This window comes from Bubalus bubalis, chromosome 10 (assembly GCF_019923935.1).
Source record: "Bubalus bubalis isolate 160015118507 breed Murrah chromosome 10, NDDB_SH_1, whole genome shotgun sequence".
NCBI classification, from domain to species: Eukaryota; Metazoa; Chordata; class Mammalia; order Artiodactyla; family Bovidae; genus Bubalus; species Bubalus bubalis.
Window position 1 is genome coordinate 67,596,505 of NC_059166.1, and position 25,473 is coordinate 67,621,977.

At 37.8% G+C, this 25,473-nt stretch overlaps 1 pseudogene; it reads left to right on the forward strand.

Annotated features, from left to right (window-relative positions):
* Positions 1-22,994: 22,994 nt before the first annotated feature.
* Positions 22,995-24,064, forward strand: LOC102401447 (annotated as a pseudogene).
* Positions 24,065-25,473: the final 1,409 nt, after the last annotated feature.

The window sequence follows — 25,473 nt, forward strand, 5'->3', positions numbered from 1 at the left end:
CTACCACCTTCTATTCATTGTTATTAAATGGGATTCAGAGGGCAGAACAAGAGTTTCTGCCCTCTTCCTATTTCTGTTTATGAATACCATCTTTATTTTTCCCATAGTCACTGAGGTGGGTTGAAGAGTGGCCCCCAATAGGCTACGTCTGTGTGTTTACCACCAGAACTTGTGACTGTGAACTTATTTGAAAAAAGATTGTGTTTACCACCAGAACTTGTGACTGTGAACTTATTTGAAAAAAGATTCTTTGCAGATGAAATTAAGTTAACGGTCTCAAGAGGAGATCATCCTAGATAACCCATGTTGGCCCCAAAGGTAATGACAAATGTCCTTAGAAGAGAAAGAGGAGAAAAAGGGAAAATGGAAACGGGATGAAGTGACTCAGCCACAACCCAAGGAAAAGCTACAGGCCCCAGCATCTGGAAAGAGAGAGGAAGCCTCCAGAGAGTGTGTGGGCCTACTAGCACCTTGATTTGAGACTTCTGGCCTCCAGAACTACAATAGACTAAGGTTCTGTTGTTTTAAGCCATCAAATTTATGGTAATTTGTTATAGCAGACTTAATATGCTAACTGAACTGACATGTTTCTTGTTTGTTTCCTGAACAAATGAATGAATAACAGATTGAAGAAGCAGCAACTGATAAAGACGTTGGGTGAGTCCCAACGTCTTTATCAGTTGCTGCTTCTTCAATCTGTTATTCATTCATTTGTTCAGGAAACAAACAAGAAACATGTCAGTTCAGTTGCTCAGTCATGTCCAATTCTTTGCGATCCATGGACTGCAGCAGGCCAGGCCTCCCTGTACATTATCAACTCCCAGAGCTTGCACAAACTCACATCCAAAGAGTCGGTGATGCCATCCAACCAGCTCATCCTCTGTTGTCCCCTTCTCCTCCTGCCTTCAATCTTTCCCAGCATCCGGGTCTTTTCCAATGAGTCAGCTCTTCACATCAGGTAGCCAAAGTATTAGAGCTTCAGCTTCAGCATCATTCCTTCCAGTGAATATTCAGGACTTATTTCCTTTAGGATTGATTAGTTATATCTCCTTGCAGTCCAAGGGACTCTCAAGAGTCTTCTCCAACACCACAGTTCAAAAGCATCAATTCTTCAGTGTTCAGCTTTCTTTATGGTCCAACTCTCACATCCATACATGATTACTGGAAAAACCATAGCTTTGACTAGATGAACCTTTGTCGGCAAAGTAATGTCTCTGATTTTTAATATGTCTAGGTTGGTCATAGCTTTTCTTCCAAGGGACAAGCATCTTTTAATTTCATGACTACAGTCACCATCTGCAGTGATTTTGGAGCCCAAGAAAATAAAGTCTGAGTTGGAAAAATAATAATTTTGTTCTCAAGAGGTGGTAATCTGATAAAGAGAGTCAGACACATAAACTAAATAAATACAGTATAGCTGATGTCATTATAATGTGTGGCCACAAGAAGAAAGTGGTCACTGCTTCCTGGGATGGTCGTTAAGAGTTCAAAGAGGAGGGACATATGAAAGTTGAGAAGATGTCTGCTGGCTAAACAAATATGGGAAGGAGGGAATTCCTGGAAGAGAATGGAACATGAACAGAGATGCGGAGGCATGAAATCACACAGCCTCTACTGAAATTTGTTGTTTTTAAGTCTGTCTACTAAGATTCCAAGGAATAGCAAGGAGAGATAAGAAAGCCTTCCTCAGTGATCAGTGCAAAGAAATAGAAGAAAACCAAAGAACGGGAATGACTAGAGAGCTCTTCAAGAAAATCAAAGATACCAAGAGAATATTTCATGCAAAGATGGGCACAATAAAGGACAGAAATGGTATGGACCTAACAGAAGCAGAAGATATTAAGAAGAGGTGGCAAGAATACACAGAAGAACTGTACAAAAAAGATCTTCATGGCCAAGATAATCACAATGGTGTGATCACTCACCTAGAGCCAGACATCCTGGAATGTGAAGTCAAGTGGGCCTTAGAAAGCATTACTACGAACAAAGCTAGTGGAGGTGATGGAATTCCAGTTGAGCTATTTCAAATTCTGAGAGATGATGCTGTGAAAGTGCTGCACTCAATATGCCAGCAAATTTGGAAAACTCAGCAGTGGCCACAGGACTGGAAAGGTCAGTTTTCATTCCAATCCCAAAGAAAGGCAATGCCAAAGAATGCTCAAACTACTGCACAATTGCACTCATCTCACACGCTAGTAAAGTAAAGCTCAAAATTCTCCAAGCCAGGCTTCAGCAATACGTGAACCGAGAACTTCCAGATGTTCAAGCTGGTTTTAGAAAACGCAGAGGAACCAGAGATCAAATTGCCAACATCTGCTGGATCATTGAAAAAGCAAGAGAGTTCCAGAAGAACATCTATTTCTGCTTTATTGACTATGCCAAAGCCTTTGACTGTGTGGATCACAACAAACTCTGGAAAATTCTGAAAGAGATGGGAATACCAGACCACCTGACCTGCCTCCTGAGAAATCTGTATGCAGGTCAGTAAGCAACAATTAGAACTGGACATGGAACAACAGACTGGTTCCAAATAGGAAAAGGAGTACATCATGGCTGTATATTGTCACCCTGCTTATTTAACTTATATGCAGAATACATCATGAGAAACACTGGGCTGGAGGAAGCACAAGCTGAAATCAAGATTGCTGGGAGAAATATCAATAATCTCAGATATGTAGAGGACACCACCCTTATGGCAGAAAGTGAAGAAGAACTAAAGAGCCTCTTCATGAAAGTGAAAGAGGAGAGTGAAAAAGTTGGCTTAAAACTCAACATTCAGAAAATGAAGATCATGGCATCTGGTCCCATCACTTCATGGGAAATAGATGGGGAAATAGTGGAAACAGTGTCAGACTTTATTTTTTTGGGCTCCAAAATCACTGCAGATGGTGACTTCAGCCATGAAATTAAAAGTTATGACCAACCTAGATAGCATATTAAAAAGCAGAGACATTACTTTGCCAACAAAGATCTGTCTAGTCAAGGCTATGGTTTTTCCAGTAGTTATGTATGGATGTGAGAGTTTGACTATAAAGAAAGCTGAGCACTGAAGAATTGACACGTTTGAACTATGGTGTTGGAGAACTCTTGAGAGTCCCTTGGACTGCAAGGAGATCCAACCAGTCCATCCTAAAGGAAATCAGTCCTGAATATTCACTGGAAGGACTGATGTGGAAGCTGAAATTACAATACTTTGGCCACCTGAGGCAAAGAACTGACTCACTGGAAAAGACTCTGTTGCTGGGAAAGATTGAAGGCAGGAGGAGAAGGGGACAACAGAGGATGAGATGGTTGGATGGCATTACTGACTCAATGGACATGAGTTTCAGTAAACTCCAGGAGTTGGTGATGGACAGGGAGGCCTGGCGTGCTGCAGTTCAGAGGATCACAAAGAGTTGGATATGACTGAGCGACTGAACTGAACTCAACTAAGATTCCAAAGTAGGCATGATATAAGTGGAAAGAGCAGATAAGAAATAGATTGTAGAGAGCCACATTAGCCAAGCTAGAGTTTGGAATATATCCAAAGGGAACAATGGGAACAAATGGGAAGCTACTAAAGGATTTTAAGCACGGTAATAAATATCCCCACCCTTGTATTTTAGAAAGATCAATGGTAGAAGCGGGAAGAGAGACTAAGAGATTCGAGGCAGAGAGATTGGTTAGATGAGCCTTGATGTGGTCTAACGTAACATGATAAGAGGCTGAGGTCAGGCAGACTTTTGAGATTAGAGCATGGGGTGGATTAAAGAGAAACTTTTACAGGAATCTGAGACAGAATACAGTCTGAGTTAGAGAAGTAAGAAGGAAACAAAGAAAATACTGCTATCATAACTGAGAGATGGCAGTATCAAGAGCAGAGTAACAAGTCAGAAGCCACTGAGAAGCCAGGTAAGACTGAGAGAAGTCCATTGGATTTGTCAATGAATAGACAACTGGTGACTTTATCAGAGATATCTGAGGGCAATCGTAATCAGCAATATAAATTTCTGGCAAGTCTATGAGTATTAGCAAGATGAAGAGGTTGGTTAATAGATTAGTGGTTGTCAAAGTGTGTTTCCCTGCACTTTCCCCAGCATCATCTGACAACTTAGAAATGTAAATTCTTAGGCCCCACTCCCATTAACTCTGACACTTAGGTGTAAAAGCCAAAAATCTGTGTTCTAACAAGGCTTCCATTGATTCTGATACTCCCTAAAGTGTGAGAACCACCTTCACACACCATACAAGGCCTTACTACTGAAAATGTGAGCTGTAAATTGGCAGCATCGATGTCATTTGGAAGCTTGTTACACAAGTGTAACTTAGAACCCAACATCTGACCCCCTGAATCAGAATATGCATTTTTAACAAGATTCCTAGGGATTTAGATGCACATGAAGTTCAAGAAGCACACTCAAGAATTTCAACTCAATAGTTTCCTTGCCCAACATCTCAGATTACTTATTACAGAAATACTGTAAATCGCTAATCCAAAGAATAGGAAGAGAATTCAATATAACACAACAAAATATCCTCCTTTCAAATGGGATCATAAATAAGTGATAGAAAATGGGCTATAGTTTATATGAGACCAGGAGAATTCCAGGTGTAATCATAGTAATATAGGTATTTCTAGTTTTTTGGCATTCAATTCCAGATTATAGATATACATGTTGTTCTTTAAGAAGCTAAAAACCTTACTGAAATTCATTATATCATTCTGATGGAAAATAACATCGGGCCACTAGGACTTCATTCCAAAAAAAAAAAAATCTACTGGTATCCTTGAAGAGACAGTATATGGGAAAAGATAGATCTTTTTATGACCTAGTAGGGTGCAACTTCAGAGAAGGCAATGGCACCCCACTCCAGTACTCTTGCCTGGAAAATCCCATGGATGGAGGAGCCTGGTAGGCTGCAGTCCATGGGGTCGCTAGGAGTCGGACACGACTGAGCGACTTCACTTTCACTTTTATGCACTGGAGAAGGAAATGGCAACCCACTCCAGTGTTCTTGCCTGGAAAATCCCAGGGATGGTGGAGCCTGGTGGGCTGCCATCTATGGGGTCGCACAGAGTCGGACACGACTGAAGCGACTTAGCAGCAGCAGCAGGATGCAACTTACATTAGGAAACCAAGAACATCAATATCTGTGCTATTTACTATATATAAAATATAGCTTAAAAATACGCTAAAAGCTATTTATTTTTTGTAAATACTGTTTAACACAAAGGTTCTGTGTCCACAGACAAACAGCATCAGTACCACCTTTGGGCTTGTTAGAATCTGCATTACTGGGCTCCACTTTGAGCTCTTGGATCAGAATCTGCCAATAGGATCCAGGAAACTAGTTTAACAAGTCCTCCAGGTGATTCTAATGGACATTAAAGATTGAGAAGACAGGTTTAGGCATCAGAGACACTTCATATAAAACAGTCTCCTGTTTGCCCAAACTGTCTCTTAAAACTCTCTTCTCCATTTAAGTGTTTTCATTTATCTTTCATGTCCTTTCATGGCTCCTTTCTTCCTTCCTCTTTTTTCTTCCTCTATCTACCTATGTCTTTCCGTTCTACTTTTTCACTTCCTGTTTCTTTCCCAGCTCACTTTAGCTTTGAACTGCCTCATTCTTGAAGATGTATACAAATCTAGCACTTCTGCTCACAAAGTTTGCCAACCTAAGCAATTCTATCAGATACCCATGCTCAGCATTATGAAAGAAACGAAACAGAACATCAGCTGCTTTGTTCTTCAAACAATGCAGCTTGCAGAAACGACAGTATAGAACCAGTCACTGTACAGTTCTTTGGTATTAATGAGACTTTAATTAGCAAGAGCACTCATGACAGTCATGTGCTGTCTACAAAATGTCTGGGGGCATGGAAGAAGACAAGACTTTCAGCCTTACCAGAACATTTGGCCCTTGTTTCAGGGTTATGTGTTCATGCCTTCACCACAGGAGGTAGCTAATAACCACAGCAGGAACAAATATTAGTATTAATAATTAAAATTTTTTAAATGTTAAGAAATATGTTTTTTTGTTTAACTGAAATAGCATGTCTTTATTATAAAGCCTGCTGCTCATAACAGTAATTTCTCATAATTATTTAGTGTTAAATATGGTCCAGGCCTTGTTCTACAGGCCTTACAGTTATTAATATATTTAACTCTTTCCACAACCTAGACAGTAAAGAATCTGCTTGCAATGCAGAAACCTGGGTTCGATCCCTGGGTTGGGACGATCCTCTGGAGAAGGCAATGGCTACCCACTCCAGTATTCTTGCCTGGAGAATTCCATAGATAGAGGAGCCTGATAGGCTACAGTCCATGGGGTTGCAAAGAGCTGGATACGACTGAACAACTAACTTTCACTTTTTCACAACCCTACGAGTTAATGGTATTACCTTCTCCATTTTACAGAGAAGGAAATAAAAGCATAGAAAGGTTAAATAATTTGTCAAGGGTCACACTGCTGGGAAATACTAGAGATGGGATTTGCATAAAGGCAATCTCGCTACACATCCTAGATCAGATGCACTCTGTTAAGCTGCTTCTCAAGCGAGAATGAGTTGACTCATACAGGATGCATTTGAATTTCATACTCCTTCATAGTTCCCACTAAGGTATTTATTAAGCAGTTTCATGTCCTAGCACTTTCAGTTGGAAAGACTATAGTGTAGTGGAATTTAGCTCGATGATTATGGAGAAACTCACAGTTTTAATCTCAAAGGGTTACAATTTCTTCTCTTGTGAAAAGAGAGTGCTAGACTTCATTAGATTATATTTATGGTGCACTCCAGATCCAACATTCTATGAATTCTATGAATTCCCTCTTTAACATAGAAGGACCCTTGTGATTAGATTTACCCACCTGGGCAATCCAGGATAACCTCTCCACCTCTACATAAATCCTTAATGTAATCGTATCTACGAAGTCTTTTTGTCATGGAAGGTAACACATTAACAAATTTCAGGGATTAGGACATAGGACATCTTAGGTTGGGGATATTACTCTGCCTACTCTGGGGATATTTTATAGTTCCCCAGGAAGCCTTCTATTTCATATATTTAAAAACAAATGTGTTCATAACAAAAAGGAAAAAAATATTTAATTCTGAAATATTGTAACATTAATGAAGTTTACATTAATTAAGCAATAAACTGTACAGGTCCCTTTACTATTTCCTAGAGTTGCTATTGTTTTCAGTACAAAAGAATGTTAGAGTCCCAAAAGACCACAGAGACAATCTAGGGAAGTCAAGCCTTCTTATTTTATGTACAAAGAAACGAGGGCTCAGAGAGGCTAGTGACTTGCTAGTGAGTGAGAAGTGAGCCTAACTAACACTTCCTGGCTTGGTTCCCAGACCTAAGTCTCTTCCATGATACCTTTAGGCTGCTTTTCATTTTTTCAATATACCAATAATTTCTAAGACTTCTGCATAAAATTTCTTAGCTTAAGGAAAAATCCTAGCTAAATATTCTTTGGCATTTCAGGGAACTCAGACACTCTTTTGCAACTGATGCTAATGATTAGAACAGGCCTCACTCTTCCTTCTTCTTTGGGGAAGTATGTGCAAGAGTAAAATATTGCAGAAGGAAAAAGAGTGTTGGTCTTTTGATTGCCATGTGACAATAAAGAGTAGGTGGAAAGCTATGCTGTGGTAAGGAAAGTAGCTAAACCACAGATGAAGAGCTCATTGAAAAAACATTTTATAAATACATTTTATTACCCCTAAAATGATGTCAAACCAAATACCTTAGATGTCATTGCTAGTAAGGAGATTTAATTCCACTTGGACTTTGATAAAGCAAAAACTATATTAAACACAGAAAGTCTAAGAATAACAACAAACTTAGTTGACTCCTTAATATATGCTACAGTCTTCCTATGTCAAATCCTTGTTTTGAAAAGTAAAATCTTAACTTCTGCATTGCATAGAGCAAAGAGAGGGCAAACCCAGACCTAACACTGGCAGCGTGGACAGCACTGTCAGCCTTCCCACTCCAGTTTCCCCTTCCTTAAAAATGAGAAACTTTTAGCTTCTCCTTGAAGAAAGACAACAAAGCCATTCTGAAACACTACTGTTAGAAACCCTACCATTCGGAAACTACATTAACAAATTAAAGGTTAAAGAGTACCTGATGATTTCAATAGATGCTAAGAAAGCATTGTTTAAATACAAAATCCATTCTTACTTTTTATTTCATCTTAGCCAACTAGTAATTGAAATAAATGTTCTTAAATAAATGTGCTGTATAGAACCTACCAGAATTCAACAACAAAAATTATCATGGTGAACCCCATGTTCCAGTCATTCCAGTTAGCTTTTTAGTGACTCATTCATAATACGAATGAAGAGTCAAGGATTCTTAGACATTTGACTAAAATCTCTAACAATAGCAAAATAAAAGCACACAGGGAAAAAATGCAGGGAGCAGAACAACAATAAAAGGATTAAAAATAGAGAGAGAGAGAAGAAGGAGGAAAGAAAGAAGGAAGGAAGGAAAAAATAGGGAAGGAAGGAAGGGAGAACAACAACCTTCAGAGAACATAAAAGAGATTTGGAAATTTTAAAATATATATGAAAAGCAAAACCAATAGAAAGGTAGGAGGATAAAATTGAGAAAATATTCAAAAAAAAAAGAAGAGAAAGATAAAGGGTTTGAAAATGGTAGATAAAAGATAAAATTCATTAGAAGATAGGATCTGAATAACAGGAATTCTAAAGAGAGTGCAGAGAAAATGGTAGGGAAAACATTACTAAATAAACAATATAAGAAAACTTCCAGAACTAATGTACATGGGTTTCCAGATTCAATGACAAAGCACAAAGGTATACCAAGGCATATCACTCTGAAATTTCAGAGCACTCAAGACAAAGAGAAGATTCTGAAAACTTCTAGAAAGGAAAACAGGTATGTTAAAATGCCAATGGACTTCAAATAATAACATTGTCAGCAAGTAATTAAAGAACTGTCTCCTAAATTTTGAAGGGGAAACATTGCTAACATAAATACCTGAATTCAGCCAAGTTATAAATCATATCTAGTGTGACATATTTCAACATTAAGGTCTCAAAAACTTTATTTTCCACGAGTTTTTATAAGGAAGCTACTGAAGAATATGTGCCACCAAAACAATGGAGTAAAATAAGAAAAAGGAAGACTTGAGATTCCAAAAAACAAGGATGCAAGAAAATGAAGAGATCAAAGGACTTCCTAGATTGATAGCAGAGGCAAAGCATGGGATGGCTGAAGTTCAGCTTGCAACAAAGCAGTTATTTTCAGCAAAGGAATACTGTTGACAGTCAGTACAGGGTAAGTTATGCTACAATAATACACAACCCCTCCCAAAATTTCAGTGAATTAAAACATCAGAGATTAACTTCTCTTTCTACATGCCCATTGTAGATTAACTTGGTTAGCAGACAATCTCTGCTTAGGTTGGAGATTTAGAAATTAGGCTAAAAGGGAAGATTTTTAAAAGAAAAAGTAAAATATACATATTACTTAAATTGAACATACTAAATAAATTTTACAGCTTTGTTGAGAAGTCTGAGGCTTAATTAGTAATGGGTATAGTAACACACAAACAAAAAAAATCAGCAAAAAAAAAAAAAAACCAAAAGATTGTACAAAAAGGAAATGTATTTAAAGTATACTGTTTAGCTTAGCTCTGAACAAAATTTTACAATCATGTCAATATTGACACCAAATGTTAAATATTATAACTTTTAAAAATTTACAAATTGGATTTCATTAAAAAGCATCAACCATAAAAAAATTTATAAATTAGACTTTATTAAAACTAAGAATTTCTGTTTATCAAAAGATAACATGTAGAGATAAAAGGGCAAGTAATAAACCAGAAGAAGAAACTACATGTCTAATAATAGTGGACTTGAATCCATAATATATAAAGAAATATGAATCAAAATCATAAAGACTGACAATCCAAAAAAAAAAAAAAGAGCAACAGACAGCAGCACTTCATAAAAAGAAATTTATGAATAGTCATGAAGCCTACAAAAAGTTTTTCAACATCATTAGTCACCAAGATAATGAAAATTAAAGAGAAAAATGAGAATCTACTAGATTAAACCTATGAGAAGATGATTGCATATAGACCAATCTGATAAAATATGACTAAAATTCAAGGAATGACCATACCAAATATTGATGAGGACATAAAGCAGCTGAAACTCACATACTGTTATTCCAAGTAAATATCAATGTAACCACTTTGACAAACATTCTGGCTATATCTACTAAAGCCAAGCATACATACAACTATGTCCCAAAATTCCACTCATGGCTATAAATCCAAGGATAGTAAGGGCTACTGTCTATCAAAGGGTAAGTACAGGAATGCTTATAGCAGAAATGTTTAATAGACTAACACAAGAACCCATATGTGCATCAACTGTAGAATGGAAAATTGTAAAATGGTCACATAGTAGAATGGTACATAGCAATGAAAAAGAACAATATTTTTACATATAATGTCTTGCTCATAGGATACGGGGTGAAGGAAGCTAGTCATAAAATAATATGTTTTGTATGATTATTGTATGATACAATTATATGACTGTTGAATTGTACAAAACATACTATATAATTTCATTCATTAAGATTTCAAAACAGGAAAAATCGATCCAGAGTGGTAGAGAAGAGAATACTGTGAGCATTGGCCAAAAGTGAAAGGGACAGTCGCTCAGTCATGTCTGTCTCTTTGCAACCCCATGGACTGTAGCCTGCCAGGCTCCTCTGTCCATGGGATTTTCCAGAATAGTAGAGTGAATTGCCATTCCCTTCTCCAGAGGAGCTTCCCAACCCAGGAATCGAACCCAGGTCTCCCTCATTGCAGGCAAATTCTTTACATATGAGCCACCAGGGAAGCCGGAGCATGAGAAATGCAGTAACATTAACTAGAAACAAGGTATAAAGGGATTCTACTGCAGTTCTGGAGATGTTTTATATGTTGATCTAGGTGATGGCTATGTGTTTATGTAAATATATAATAATTTTGCATACTAAGTTAATTTACTTTGAAGATTTTAGATAAGACCCCCATAATATGTATGACAAAGGATATGAAAATATAAGTCTGAGAAAATATATTTGTAAAACATAATTGACAAAGAATTTTTATGCAAAATTCACGAAAATTTTCTATATATTTTAAGAAGAATATAAATAACCCAACAGAAAAATAGGCATCACTGAAAAGAAAATAGGAATGTATCCAAAAAGTACAAAAAGATATTCAATCTTGTTAATTATCATGGAAATGCAAAATAATATCACAAATACCATTTCCATATACCAGAAAAGCAAAATTTTAAAGTTCATCAATATCAAGTGTTGGCAAGGTATGGAACAATCAGAACTTAAAACACTGCTGCTGCTGCTGCTGCTGCTAAGTCACTTCAGTCGTGTCCGACTCTGTGCGACCCCAGAGACGGCAGCCCACCAGGCTCCCCTGTCCCTGGGATTCTCCAGGCAAGAACACTGGAGTGGGTTGCCATTTCCTTCTCCAGTGGCACTTAATTATGATCCCTGTTTACATCAAGTTGAAAAAACACACAATACTAAACCACATACTGATCAGGATAATGTCTTATATTTTAAGCTAGACAGAGTACACATAAATTTGTAATTTTTCACAAATCTTTGCATTAAATATCTTTATTATGTTTATAATAAAAAAAAAAAGTCTGATATTTTGTTTTGGTTCAGAGCAGAACTTAGTGGTCTCTAAAATCTCTTTTATTTCTAGTAAATCAAAGGATTTTGAAGTTATCATTAAAACTCTACCTAGGTTTAATATTCTGGTTATTTGTGTGTTCCCAAATTAGAAGCCTAAGAAGTATTATTATCCAGGACATGGGCTAACAGGCACTCTTTCTTTTGTAACACAGTACTTTCAAAAACATTATTTTGTATCTCTGCCTTTCTTCAAAGGATGTGAACAAAATGTTCAAGGTCAATGAAACAATTTACAAGTTTTACCAAACAAAGTAGGGCAGGGAGAAAGAAAAAAGAGAGATAAGGTTTGATTCCCGAAGACCTTTTGATGTATCAGAAGTCTGTTGGAAAATCAGTTTCTTTATAAAGTAAATAAACACTTTTGAAGGCAGTCCATTCTGCTGGTGTTTCGTAAGTGAAAGACAGATTTAAAGAGAGGGAGAAATGAAACTGACCAGCTGAAGCAGCACTGTCCTTTCAGATTGTCATTTTCTTCAGACATTACATATTTAGAAGACAAACTCTAAGAAAATAAAATTTAATGTCACAAAAATGTACTTTTCCACCAGCAGCTATAGAGACATTACCAAAAAATCATTTTACAAAACCTTTGGAATTATAAATACCTCTGACTTGAGCATAATATTAACCAATGGACTAAGAAAACATGCCACAAACAATAATTCAAAGTCTTACAAGGGCACTCTGATTGGTATATACACTTAATTTTTGTTTAAAGGCATAGTTTAGTATAGGGATCTTATAAAATTTGTCTGTTTCTGCAAGATTGGTTACCTTTGATATTTCATTGAATATTACTTATATCTATCATAACTCATTACATTGATAAGTCTTAATATAATGTATATTATTACTTTTCCCCCTCCTTCTATTCTTTTAGCCTCCAGACTAGAAACTCAGCTAAACTTGTAAATCAGATATTTATATACATTTCACTTATAGATTTTACCTAAGATTTATTCCTTATACCTTGAGTTTCTGTTAAACATTTACTTGCTATGTTGTTTGAGAGACTCAGGAGAGTCAAAAATCTTACTGCTTTTTTTAAAAGTCCCATTAACTAGCCCTTAATAGGATAATTCCTTCTCTCTCATACCTCATAAACCTGAAATCATGTTCCTTTCTCAATTGTTTTTCCCCTTGTTTTTTTCACTTCTGTAGCAATGAAGAGAAGAGGGTGGTGGCTGGTAAACATTTGTGAAGGCAAAGATAGCTTACAGACAACTTGACACTTCCTGGTTCCCAGCACAGGGCTGTGGCTCTCCCAGATCCGACTCACAAGGCCAGGCAAAGGAGCATGCTCACTGAAGGAGTTATCATCTGAGGATTTCATTAGTGTGGCCCAAACTATCATCTTGATCCAGCACATTTTCTATTACTTTATCTCATTTACAGTGTAAATGTGGCTTCTTGGTTAAATCATAGTCATTTTTCTGTCAATTTTGGTGCCCTTCTGCTTAGCCATTTTGACATTATACTTTAAAATGGAGAGTTCTCTGTAAACAAAAACGGAATTTGGAAGAACAGTGTCCTCGGTCTTTCTTGATACTTACTGAGAGGGAGAGAGAGCTAGTGGTGAGGCCCCCAATATAGCTGAACTGTATAGATGCTGAATAGAAAAAAGAAAAAATGCTTTTGATCTCCTTGAAAATATCTATCTAGGTGTGTATCACATTTATGCTTTATTATTAAATCTTTAATTTCAGTGTTTGTTCTAAAATCAATGGGGAATTTCAGCTATAGATTCATGTAAAATAAAATAATTAAAAAATAATTGTAAAAGGAAAATCAAAGTTGTAGAGTAAAACAAAGCTACTAAGTGTATCTTATGAAATGCTAATTACGTTCTAGTATAAGTTAGACCTACCCTCACCTCCCTATGCCTTGGAAATTGCATTTTAAATTACACTATTTCGAAGTAGGCACCATAAGGGTAAGAAAGTGGGACTAAAAGGGTAAATGTAAAGGCAAAAGAGAAAAACAAAAGCTGGATGGCCTGATTAATCCACTTTTGGTGCTCATTATATAGTAGACATCTAGTTCACACTACAGTTTTAAATAAAGTCATAGAGTTTATAAAATATTAAATACAGTATGATTAAATTTTAGTTTTAAAAATTTACATTTCCATGCACAGGAAAATATCTGAAAAAATTATACCCTAAATAGATATTTTTGGTTATGGGATTGTGTACATGCAATCTTTTTTTCAATTTTCAAAAGTATATAAATATATATATGTAAATATATACATGAATTATATACATGTGGTGGTGGTTTAGTTGCTAAGTTGTGTCCGACTCTTTGCAACCCCATGGACTGTAGCCCACCAGGCTCCTCTCTCCATGGGTTTTCCCAGGCAAAAATACTGGAGCAGGTAGTCATTTCCTTCTCCTGGGGATCTTCCTGACTCAGGGATCAAACTTGGGACTCCTGCGTTGCAGGCTGATTCTTTACAGACTGAGCCACCAGGGAAGCCCTATATATATAGTTTTATAATATATATACATAATCACATATACTACATTTTGTACATATGCATATAATATATATATAATTATATATATAATGTCTGTCTATATTATATATACTATTATTACTAATACTAAAAATTATTTTTAGCTTAAAAATGTATTATTTCATTGTGACCTAAGAGGTTCCTAAGTTAAATCTGGAGAAATCTGACAAATCACTTCGTTCATTCATTTATTCGAACATTTAAAACAATATATTTTGAGCATTTACCATACATCAGACCCTCTTACAGGGGCAACTTAGCATCTAAACCACCACCACCATATGTATATAATTTATGTATATATTTATATACTTTTGAAAATTGAAGAAAAGATTAAATGTACACTATATGTCATATTACATATGATAGTGATATATGACTGTTCTGTTCTCAGACAACTAAAAGTCAAGTTCCAAATCCAAGGAATTCAGCTGTCTCCCAACACTGTCTAGATTATTTCAACAAATATTTGTTGAGCCACTCTGAGATCCTCAGAGGATGAAAACAAAATTGATTAGGGAGACATATGCAACCTTAGACTATAATGTGCAGTGAAACACTGAATGGGGGTGAATGATAAGAGTGAATACATAAGCAGTGCTCACCCTGTTAAGCACTGTTTAACACTAAGCACTTCATGTGCATAAACTCCTCACGGCAGCCTTATTAAGTAAGGCCTGTTGTTATTATTCCCATGTTATATATGAAGAAACAGGAGCTGAAAGAGATTAAGTGTCCTCTACAACATGGATGAGCTAGTATATGGCAGAGATTGAACTGGAACCCAGGCAATCTGGCCCCAGCACCCAGGCTCTAAACCACTACCCAGCCTAGGTGCTGGTTTGGCAAAGAAAAAGAAGGAGTACATTCCGGAACAGAGGAAAAGATGTTTAACACATTTGGAAGTAAACCTGTGGAAGGAATGTGTCCAACAGTAGGTAAGGCTTTATAGAAAAGATACAAGCAGCACAATGAAGATATTTAAGTAGTGGGAATCTGGGAGCTTTGCCCTAAAAATTATGTATGGATAAATTAAAGATCAAGGTAAAGATGAGAAACATCTGATGAAAGATTCTGAAGCAGGTGGGCACAAATATAACAGAGAGAAAAGAAATTTTTGTTATGAAACATTTTGCAGTGATAAAAGTTGAGAAAGCTCAGACCAGGAGACCAAGTAAAAATATCTAGGTGTGAGAGAACGAAGAATGGGAGGGTGCTGTCAGAGGCACAAAAAGGCTAGAGTTCTGGATCCACCGAGTGAGAACAGCTAAGCATTCTAAGAAGGGCAGCCAACTACAGGAACTGAGTAAAGTGAAGAACTTTCTGTGGAAAGAATTTGGACTGTGTAGACTGACCTGTCAGGCAGCTGTTATGCAGCAGAGGCGAGAGGTTTGATGGAGGAGGAACTGGAGAGATGGACAGATGTTTGGATGGTGCCGCAGTCACCAAACCAGGAGGATGATACTGCACAGTAAAGAAACTGTGCAAGGAACAGAACGTGGACTCACACTGGAACCTCATTCCATAAACGGGGGAATGTCTCCAAAAGAGGAGTCAGGGAGTCAAGAAGGGAAAAACAGAGAAACAGAAGGAGAAAAAAATCAATGCCATGACAGCTCAGATACAAAGAAAGACTTTAGAGAACTTTTTAAAAATCAATACTTAACATTTGTTTTCACATATATTCCATAAAGTCTGAAATATGTCATTTCATTTTATTGTGATCTCAAACTACATGCATTGCCCATGCTAAAAGTGAGAAAAAGTTGAATTCTGAAGTAAATTGATTTTTTAAAAAAACTGTCATTGCAGTTATGTTAATCACAAAACAAAAGTATAACAGTAAATTATTCTTGGAGATTTTTGATGTCAAAATACACAAATAACATGACTGCTTTTTAGACTCATATGCAGATCTATTTATGAAACTGAACCCCACAGTTCAAAGGTATTAAACATTAAGCTCCAAGATCATTTCTGCTCTGTGGAAATACCAAGCAGTAGACTTATTCTGATGCTTAACATGCTCCAGTTCTCACTTGTACAAATGGGTTCTGTAGGAATGAATGTGACTGGGGAGCAAACACCTATTGGGAAGCATCCCCTGTACTCTTTGGGAACACAAAGAGCCATCACATTCAGGATAAGATAAAAGAGAATCCTTTGGGGATAACAATCTCATGGTCGAGCGTCAGAAAAATTAGTTACTTAAGAAATTTTTATTTTTTAAAAAGCCTTACCCAACAAGAAAAGGCAGCAGGGAAGAACTCGTTTCATAGGTATAAACTTCTGCTACATGTAATAGTCTGTAGTCTTTCTCCTATCTTTAGGATTATCACAGGTACACAAAAAAGGTATCAAACTTTTAGTTGTTCCAAAGAGTGATCTTTCCTCCCTGCAGCAGTTTACTTACTGATAATCTATAAACAAGTCTGTAAGTGTTTATAAAAGGAAAAGAAGGTGTATTGACTCTCCTCTGGCACAGTTTCATTTCAAAAGATGCTGGTGACCCAGCAAACATCATCAACTATCCCTTTAACATTCCCCAAACAGACACCACAACCCTTTCACTCCCGAGAGACCATATTCTTTGTAGCCTCTGTTCTGTAGGACTTTGGATGTCTGCTCAATTGTTGTCTGTTACAAAGCATCCTTTTGCTGTGACAGATGCCCCCAACTCCTCCTCTCAGCCGAGCTCACAGAATCACAGCTGTGTTGTACCACAAGTACAGTGTTGTCAAATCTTCACTTTGTTTAATTATTCAAGTTGGTTCTACCACAGAATTAAATTGCCTGGGGATATTACGGAATTTCAGCACAAACAACACACATGACCCTATAGATGCCATCCCTTGCCAAGTATCTACACAGACCCCACTGCTCCCTCACAGTGGTAACTGACAGCACACCCCCTAACAACCAGAAGCAAAGCTAGATGGAGCAGTTTAATCCAAAGTCAGTTTACCTCCTTGCTGTATCACAGTCCTTCATGCTGGGAGCCCTTGCTTGTTCAACGCCAGTATAAATCAGAAATTCAGCCTGGAAGTGGTTACCTCCCCAGAACTCAAGTTCTGGCCAGTTTATGAACACTGCTTCAAGGCTGTAGTTCCCTGAATTTAATAGAATCATCAGGATCAATTTCATCCTCTGAACTTTACTTTTTCTTTACTCGCTTCCACCCAAAGTACTTTAAAAAGCATAAAGAAGTGTTTATCTGCGGAATAGGCATTGCCCAGTACTCCAGTGGGATTATGACAAGACTAACTTGGAATGCTTATTTTCTTTCATCCCATAAAATTTTTAAAAACTAGAATATTAGGAGAGGAAATAGGCTTTAGAGATCATCTAGTTAGAGTTGCTCATTTTGTGAAGAGGAAATGGAGATAGAGTGGTAGAGTGATTTGTCAAGTATCTCACAGCCAGGAGTAGACATCCTGTTGTGTCCTAATCCAGGGCTCTGCCACTGAAGGCTCTGTCACCAAAAGAAGGCCCTTCTCTACTATCCTATCCTCCTTCCTTTCTCTGTACTTCAGCCTGGGTGAGTGTCTCTCTCTTGAAGAGAGAAAGGACAGCTGCTGTCTCTTTGCTGTGTTATGGTGTAAACTGGAGGCTGGACTAGCACAAGGAGGGGCAACTCTGAGGAGGATATATTTATAGGGAAGAGGGCCTCCCAATCCCCATAACATCCTGGTGCCTCAGTGTCTACGGGCTAAGAAATCAGTGCATAGAAAGGGACTTTTCTTGGTCACCATGTAACTAGGAACGCAGCTGTACTGGCGGCCGCACAATTCTCCAGGGGCGACCAGGCATCAGTCCAGCACCTCTGAGAACTGATGGAGCTGGGGGAGCTGACTTCTTCCCTCCACGCTTGGAAAGATGCATGGCTTGAGCTCTCCTAAGCTGGGAGGGGAGAAGCAGATTAAGAAGCTACAGAAGCTGAAACCAAAAGTGCCCTTTCTCAAGGCTCAGCAATCACTTCTCAGCGCTGGATGAATTAATGAGGAAACATGGCAGTGGGGGGGTGGGGGGGTGGGTGGCGGGCAGATGTTTGCTGTAATGGACTTTCAACATTCCAAGGATTAGTGTATTTATCTAAGCAGGTTTTTTTTTTTTTTTTTTTCCATCTTACTTAGAGAAACATAGATTTCTGATAATTTTAAAGGAACCTGAGAAGTCAGCAAGTACAAAATACTAATTAACTGAGGGATCCAAACTGTAACTTGCTTAAAGCCTTTCAAGTTATTCTATATTTAAATCAAATATAAATTAATTTGGTAACTTGCACTAATAAAATATTTCCCAGGAGACAGAAAAGACTGAGACTGTTTCCTGAGTAGACAACTCTATTTCATCTACATTTATTTCCTAACCCTTGACCTCCCTCCTAAGCTCCAGTCCTGAGCTTTGAACAAGCTGCTTAACTCCCATGATCTCTGCATCCACACAGTCTAATGCATTTCTCAAGCTGAAATGTATAAAGCTGAATGCATTATTTTCCCTCTAAAATTATTTTCTGATCTTTATAAATTTTTATAAATGGTATGACTGTTTTCAAACACAAGACTTTGTAGTTAGCTTTTATTGCATCCTTTTCTTTATCCTCGATCACAATTGTCCTATTGATGATCCCTGCTTCATGCTCTGTGGAGTCCACTTCTCTGCTCTAGTCTCACTGCCTCATGCCTTTTCATCTGTGCCCAGGTGCTCACATACTGTCACGCACTCCTGCACTCATAACTAATTCATCTAATTCCCCCTGGTTCTAGGTGGTCTCACTACCTTGGATACCACTACCTGAGGAATCTTTCTAAAACACCTCTCTGATCTTTTCAAAAAGAAAAGGTCACTTGCTTAAAAATATTTGAGTAGTATAGCCTTTGCTCTCAGAAGAATCTAATTGCCTTAGCTTGGCAACTGCAATGTCCTATCCTGTAGGGGCTACTGTCTATCATGTCCCCTGACTCCCCAAAGATGTATGGTTTCCATATATGGGTCAGTTGTTAATGCCTTTCCTCAACTTGGATTGCCTTTGCCCCATCTCTGACTGTTACCACCTTAACTTCTTCCAACTATCTTTCTCTGCTCATCAATTCACCTTAATTCCCTGAGCATTTATTAATATTACATGTAGCACCATATCCCCATATAACATTATATGCTGTTTTATACTATTTCTGTTTTTCTATGTTTCCCATTATATATTTATCTGTGAAGTACAAGGGGATGTACTAGGCAGTTCATGTGTTTAATTATATATAAGAATTATGTATTGGAAAGAAATATGTACACAAATAACATTAATATGTATCATTACATGGTAAGTACTATACTAAAATTAGAAAGCAGAAAATCAGAGCAAAGAAAGATTATCTGCAACTGAGAGTATCAGAAAAAAAATTCATGGAGCATTAGACCTGAACCCCCAAATTAGGATTACATTCTATGGTGTCTCAGACATACTGAGTTCTCCAAGAATATGTGCTGAGTAACTATGGGTTAACTAACTAATGAATAATGAAAATTAACACAAAAAACAAGGTGATTTATCAAACTGTTGTTGTTGCTTAATCACTAAGTCGTGTCCAACTCTTTGCGACTCCATGGACTTGTAGCCCACCAAGCTCCTCTGTCCATGGGATTTCCCAGCCAAGAATACTACAGTGGGTTGCCATTTCCTTCTCCAGGAAGATCTTCCCAACCTAGGGATCGAGCCCACGTCTCCTACATTAGCAGGCGGGTGGCTTAGAGGGTAAAGTTTCTGCCTGCAGGGCAGGATACCTGGGTTCAACCCCAGGGACGATCCCCTGGAGAAGGAAATGGCAACCCACTCCGGTACTCTTGCCTGGAAAATCCCATGAAGAAGCCTGGTGCAGGTTATAGTCCATAGGGTCACAAAGAGTCAGACACAACTGAGCGACTTCACTTTCACTTACTTTCTTTACCACTGAGTCACCTGGGAATATCACCCGCTATGTCAATGACAAAGATTAGAAAAGTTTACATAAATGACTCATGAGCAGTTATCTATCCAATAGACACTCCATCCCCTTGTGTTTCCTTAATCTTTAAGTTTGCCCAGATCTTGCATCATGATCTACTAGAGGTGTGTGACATAGTTGTGTCAATCTCGAAGTGAGCAGTATCTAAGAGCCCATGGAGTGATAGAAACGGACATGTCTTTCCAGAGCCTGTAATTCTACACTGCTCCAGAAAATCTCTTCACTCCAAGGGGAGGAAAACACTCTAGCCTTAACCTTTCTGAGAGCAGAAGGCCTTGAGAGCGGCTACGCAGACACACCATTTGTCCTATTGATAAAAGCCCCATCTAGGTACTTTTCATGTTACAGTTGCAGAAATAAAGGTTTCAAACATAAGGGAATTGCCCAAAGTCATAGAGAAAACCAGCAGCAAGCAAACATAGCAGCAAAGGGCTGGGATCTCCTGCCCCGAGTCCAGTGGGTCATGCCACCTCCAATTAGGAATACTTAGAGCAGCCAGAACTAGTCCCAGGGCCTCCTTTGACAGTGGGACCTTTTCACAACCCCAGTCTCTTTAACTATTAACTGTATCAACTCTTCCACCTGCCATGTACTAAGCTTCCCATCCCCACAGGCAATGACATTACAGGTGCCTAAAGAGGAGGTTATAAATATTAATCAAGAGAGTGAAGTTCATGCCTGAGAATGTTATGACAGTCAAAGTAACACATAAGACAGAAATTACTTCCACTGAATAGGGAGACATCTTTCCACTGCGTGAAGCCTCTGCCTGCAAGGTAATTTCCTGTAGAGGCTGTAGTGTAAAGGAAAAGAGTAGAAAAGCTAACCTATATGATTCTTTATAATGAATACATTGATGAAGTCTTCTGAAAGTAAATAAAGTCCCTGTAAAACACTACGAAATTTCTTTGAAAATAGCCCATAAATTGGCTATAAAGTTTACTTCAGCCTGAAAGGCAGGCCATGAATATAATTAGGACTCACTACAAGAATCCAGACCAAGGGTGAGGACAGGTCTAAGTGCTGCTCAATGTGAAGGGAAGAGTGGTCAGATAGGAATGTTAATTGCCTCTCAAACAGACCCCTGAGGAGATTCTACAGGCCCTCTCCATTTCTTTTGGGGGGTGAGGCCCAGTGATGGGGAAGAGAAGTTAACCATAAACTTTCACTGCTAGACTAAGTCCCTAGCTCTGTACAGTCACAAGCAGTTATGATTATTCCCAGACCTGGGATATTTCTTGTCAGTGAGCCTAAAGAAATAGGAAAAGTACAGAGAGCGGTTCCAAAAATCCTTGAATTTGTGTAAAGCCAGTAATTAAGAATTTAAAATAATTACGTTGGCTCCTCTTAATGGTATTTCCTTAAGGCAAGTTCGTATTAATAGCTCATGTTTCTATAGCTTTTAAGCATTTACAAATGATTTTTACCTATATTACCTCATCTGAACCTCCCATCAAGTATGTGAGGTATTATATTGTGTGAAAGTACAGGCTTAAGGAATGTTGATCTCTCACTTAAAAATCTTTGGGAACCTGCTTGTCTCTGGGGCTATACACTGAATGCATGGAATGTCTACAAGTTCTATTGGAAAACCATGTCTGTGCAGAGTGAAATAATAGACATAAGGTGATATTTATTTACACATATGGACATATATGCATACATACATACATACATATGCATAATTTCAGTATCTGTGTATATATAAGATAAACCAGTTTCTTACAGTAAAATGGATATAGGAACTGTTAATATTTAGGATCCAGAAAAATTTGTGAAATTCAGTAAACATGTAAGTGTAATGTGGAAATAACTGAATATATATTAACAGTCTGCAGAAATGAAACAGACACAAAATGAATTCACTAAGTTGTTGATGAGAGTATCATTTATATACATATTCTTCCTTAAAAAAAATAGATCTTCAGGCTTTTCATGGAATGAGAGCATGATATATATATATATACATGGTATGGCTTAAACTTACAGAGATGACTACTAACTACTTTTATTTGTCCTTTGCTGCATTAAATGATCAATGGGGCACCCCCAGGGACTCCTGGGTACAGCTTGGAGGCAAGGCTACTAAAAGAAATAATGCAAAACCCACCTGTCTTACTAGTTAAGTGATTCCGAGTAAGATTCTTAACATGTATAGGCATCAGTCTACACCTATGAAATGAGGATAATGATCTAATACTTCTCCAAGAGGCTTGAAATATTTTTTTAAAAGCAATATATGTGAATGAAAATGAAAAGCAATATAGAAATATTAGTGGATTTTCTTATTTTCTTTCTTAAATTCAGAAGAATTTAAAACTGGGATAAATTTTATATGCCTTATAAATTGATAGCTGTTTTGTTTCTTTTTTAAGCTTTATAGACTTAGCTTGCAGCAAATACTGCATATGAATGTAGTAATTTTTGAAGCTATAGACAGTTTTGCTCACTGTTACAACCTCTTAACAAACATGTAGAATAATTTCTATGGTAACTGCCTGAGATCAATTTCAAAATGATCACAAACTTCTCTAAGCCCTCTATGCAAGCCCCTTTTGCTGTCTCTGCCATCAAGAAGGGAGAATCTGGGCTTTGCTGTATGATTTGCTTTGGCCAATGGGATATTAGAAAACATGACACAAAAGACATTTGAAAAAGGCTCACCGGTGTTTGCATTCTTTTCCTTCTAGGATCTTATGAACAAGTCCAGACCTAATAGCCTGCTGGATGATGCCACATGGAGAAAGGCCTCAGGCATTTCAATCATCCCACATCATCCAGACGAGTCCCCGCCATGTGAGTGAGTGAGGCCATCCTCAACCTTCCAACCTTAATCAGGCCAGCCCACCAAAACAGGGGAAGGAATAAATGTTGTTTTCTTAAACAAGTAGACTTTACAGTGGTTGGTTACGTAGCAAAAGATAACTGATGCCTTTGCCTAAAATGGTTGCCACAGCTACAGAAATTTCTAGAAACTTCTCTTCAGTGACTTGTTCAAGGAATAATTATTCCTATGCTCAAAAAACCTCTAAGACTTTAAAACACTGAATTTGTGAGCAGTTATCATTTTACTTGAAGAAAGTTATTCAACTAATGGAACCAAGTGTGTTAGTGTTCGTTGCTCAGTCGTGTTCGACTCTTTTCGACCCTTAGACTGTAGATCACCAGGCTCCTCTGTCCATGGAGTTCATGCAACAACACTGGAGTGGGTTGCCATTCCCTTCTCTAGGGGCTCTTCCTGACCCATGGATCCAACCCAGGTCTTCTGCAAAGCAGGCAGATTCTTTACTGACTGAGCCATTGGGACGAAGCAAATCCTTTAAGACTCAGAATCCCTAAAGATGACCCAGGAAGTAAACAATAGTTTGGTTAAGTTTTTTAAAACCAACTGCAATACAGGGGAACAAAGTCTTGAGGAAAGGAGTGCTTGGTGTGCTTCCACCTTCAGCTTCTGTGCCTTTCCCAGAACTTCTAACAGGCTATTTTGGGACAGAGCATCTAGAGGTTCACAACCTCTGTGCTCTGTAGGAGGCACTATGAGGAGGCTCCAGGGAAGAAAATACCATTTTCAGTGGAAAACAAATGGAGGTTACCAGTTATGATGACTTTATACTTTGGGTCTAGATTTGCTGCACCTTTATGTTAATAGTAAGACACAAACTGCTTAAAAAATAATCCATGAGGCAGATATGAAGAGCATTTTAAGAGGTGCAATCTCTTTGAAAAAAGGATCAAACTCTTGAACTCAGCATCCTGCTGCTGCTAAGTCACATTAGTCGTGTCCGACTCTGTGCGATCCCATAGAGGCAGCCCACCAGGCTCCTCTGTCCCTGGGATTTTCCAGGCAAGAACACTGGAGTGGGTTGCCATTGCCTTCTCCAATGCATGAAAGTGAAAAGTGAAAGTGAAGTCGCTCAGTTGTGTCCAACTCTTAGCGACCCAATGGACTGCAGCCCACCAGGCTCCTCCGTCCATGTTCTCCAGGCAAGAGTACTGGAGTGGCATGCCATTGCCTTCTCCAAATAAACTTACAGTATAAATCCTTAAAAAAAATAAAACCAATTGCAAAAATGTTATCAGAGACCCCCTGACATTTCTTTTACTATACCCTGACACTGACATTTTACATCACCCTCTTTGCCCACTCCTCACCTCCCCTTGCCCCTTGAATAGCGAAGTTCTGAGCAGTTCCCTCTAGCCTGTCTAGATATTCTTATTCTTGAATTGTGGATGATCCTGACTAATACACATTAATGAATGTAAATAAGAAATCCTTTTCAACAAAACAAAGCCTAAAGTATCTATAATCAGATCATATTCAGAATTATACCACAAAGTTGTAAGATTTTCTGAATAAATAAACAAGCCCAGCAACACAATAAGGCAACACAATAAACATGCCCCAGTGAAAACTCCATGAAAAACCAAGAAGAAATATAATAAATCATGGAATCAACAAAATAAAAAGGAATGTGGAAATATGGTTATGTTAGGATATCAAGTGTAGAGGAGTAGACTGAAAACAAACTGCTTTCTAAAGATGATGTAATTTAGATTACGCTGAAAAGAGACACATGGTGGGACTTTTTAATCACACACATACCAAAAAATAAAAGTCTGTAAGTCATCTCCACAAAATAAAAAACAGGGAATAGATAAAGGTAGTAAAAGAGTGAGAGAAAGAAAAAAGCATTAGTCACTCAGTTGTGTCCGACTCTGCAATCCCATGGACTAAAGCTCTCCAGGCTCCTCTGTCCATGGAATTCTCCAGGCATTCTACTGGATTGGGTAGACACTCCTTTCTCCAGGGGATCTTCCCAACCCAGAGATCAAACCCAGGTCTCCCACAATGCAGGCAGATTCTTTATGTCTAAGCTACCAGGGAAACTACATGACACATAATTTCAACTGGACATGGAGATATAATGTAATGAAATAAGGATACATAGTTATAACAGTACAGACTATACCCCTTGCCCAATTAGCAACCATCAAAAATCAAATTTATCTCAATTAAATCTCAAGAAAATGAGTCAAATAACATTAATCAGATTGTAATGGTAATTAATAACCAAAGACCCATAATTGTAATACATGTCAATATTGTCAATACAGTTTTATTGTACTCTATGGAACTGTATATACATTATTACATTATCCTAAAGCTTCATATCAAAAGTAACTCTACAATAACTGGACTACTGGATAA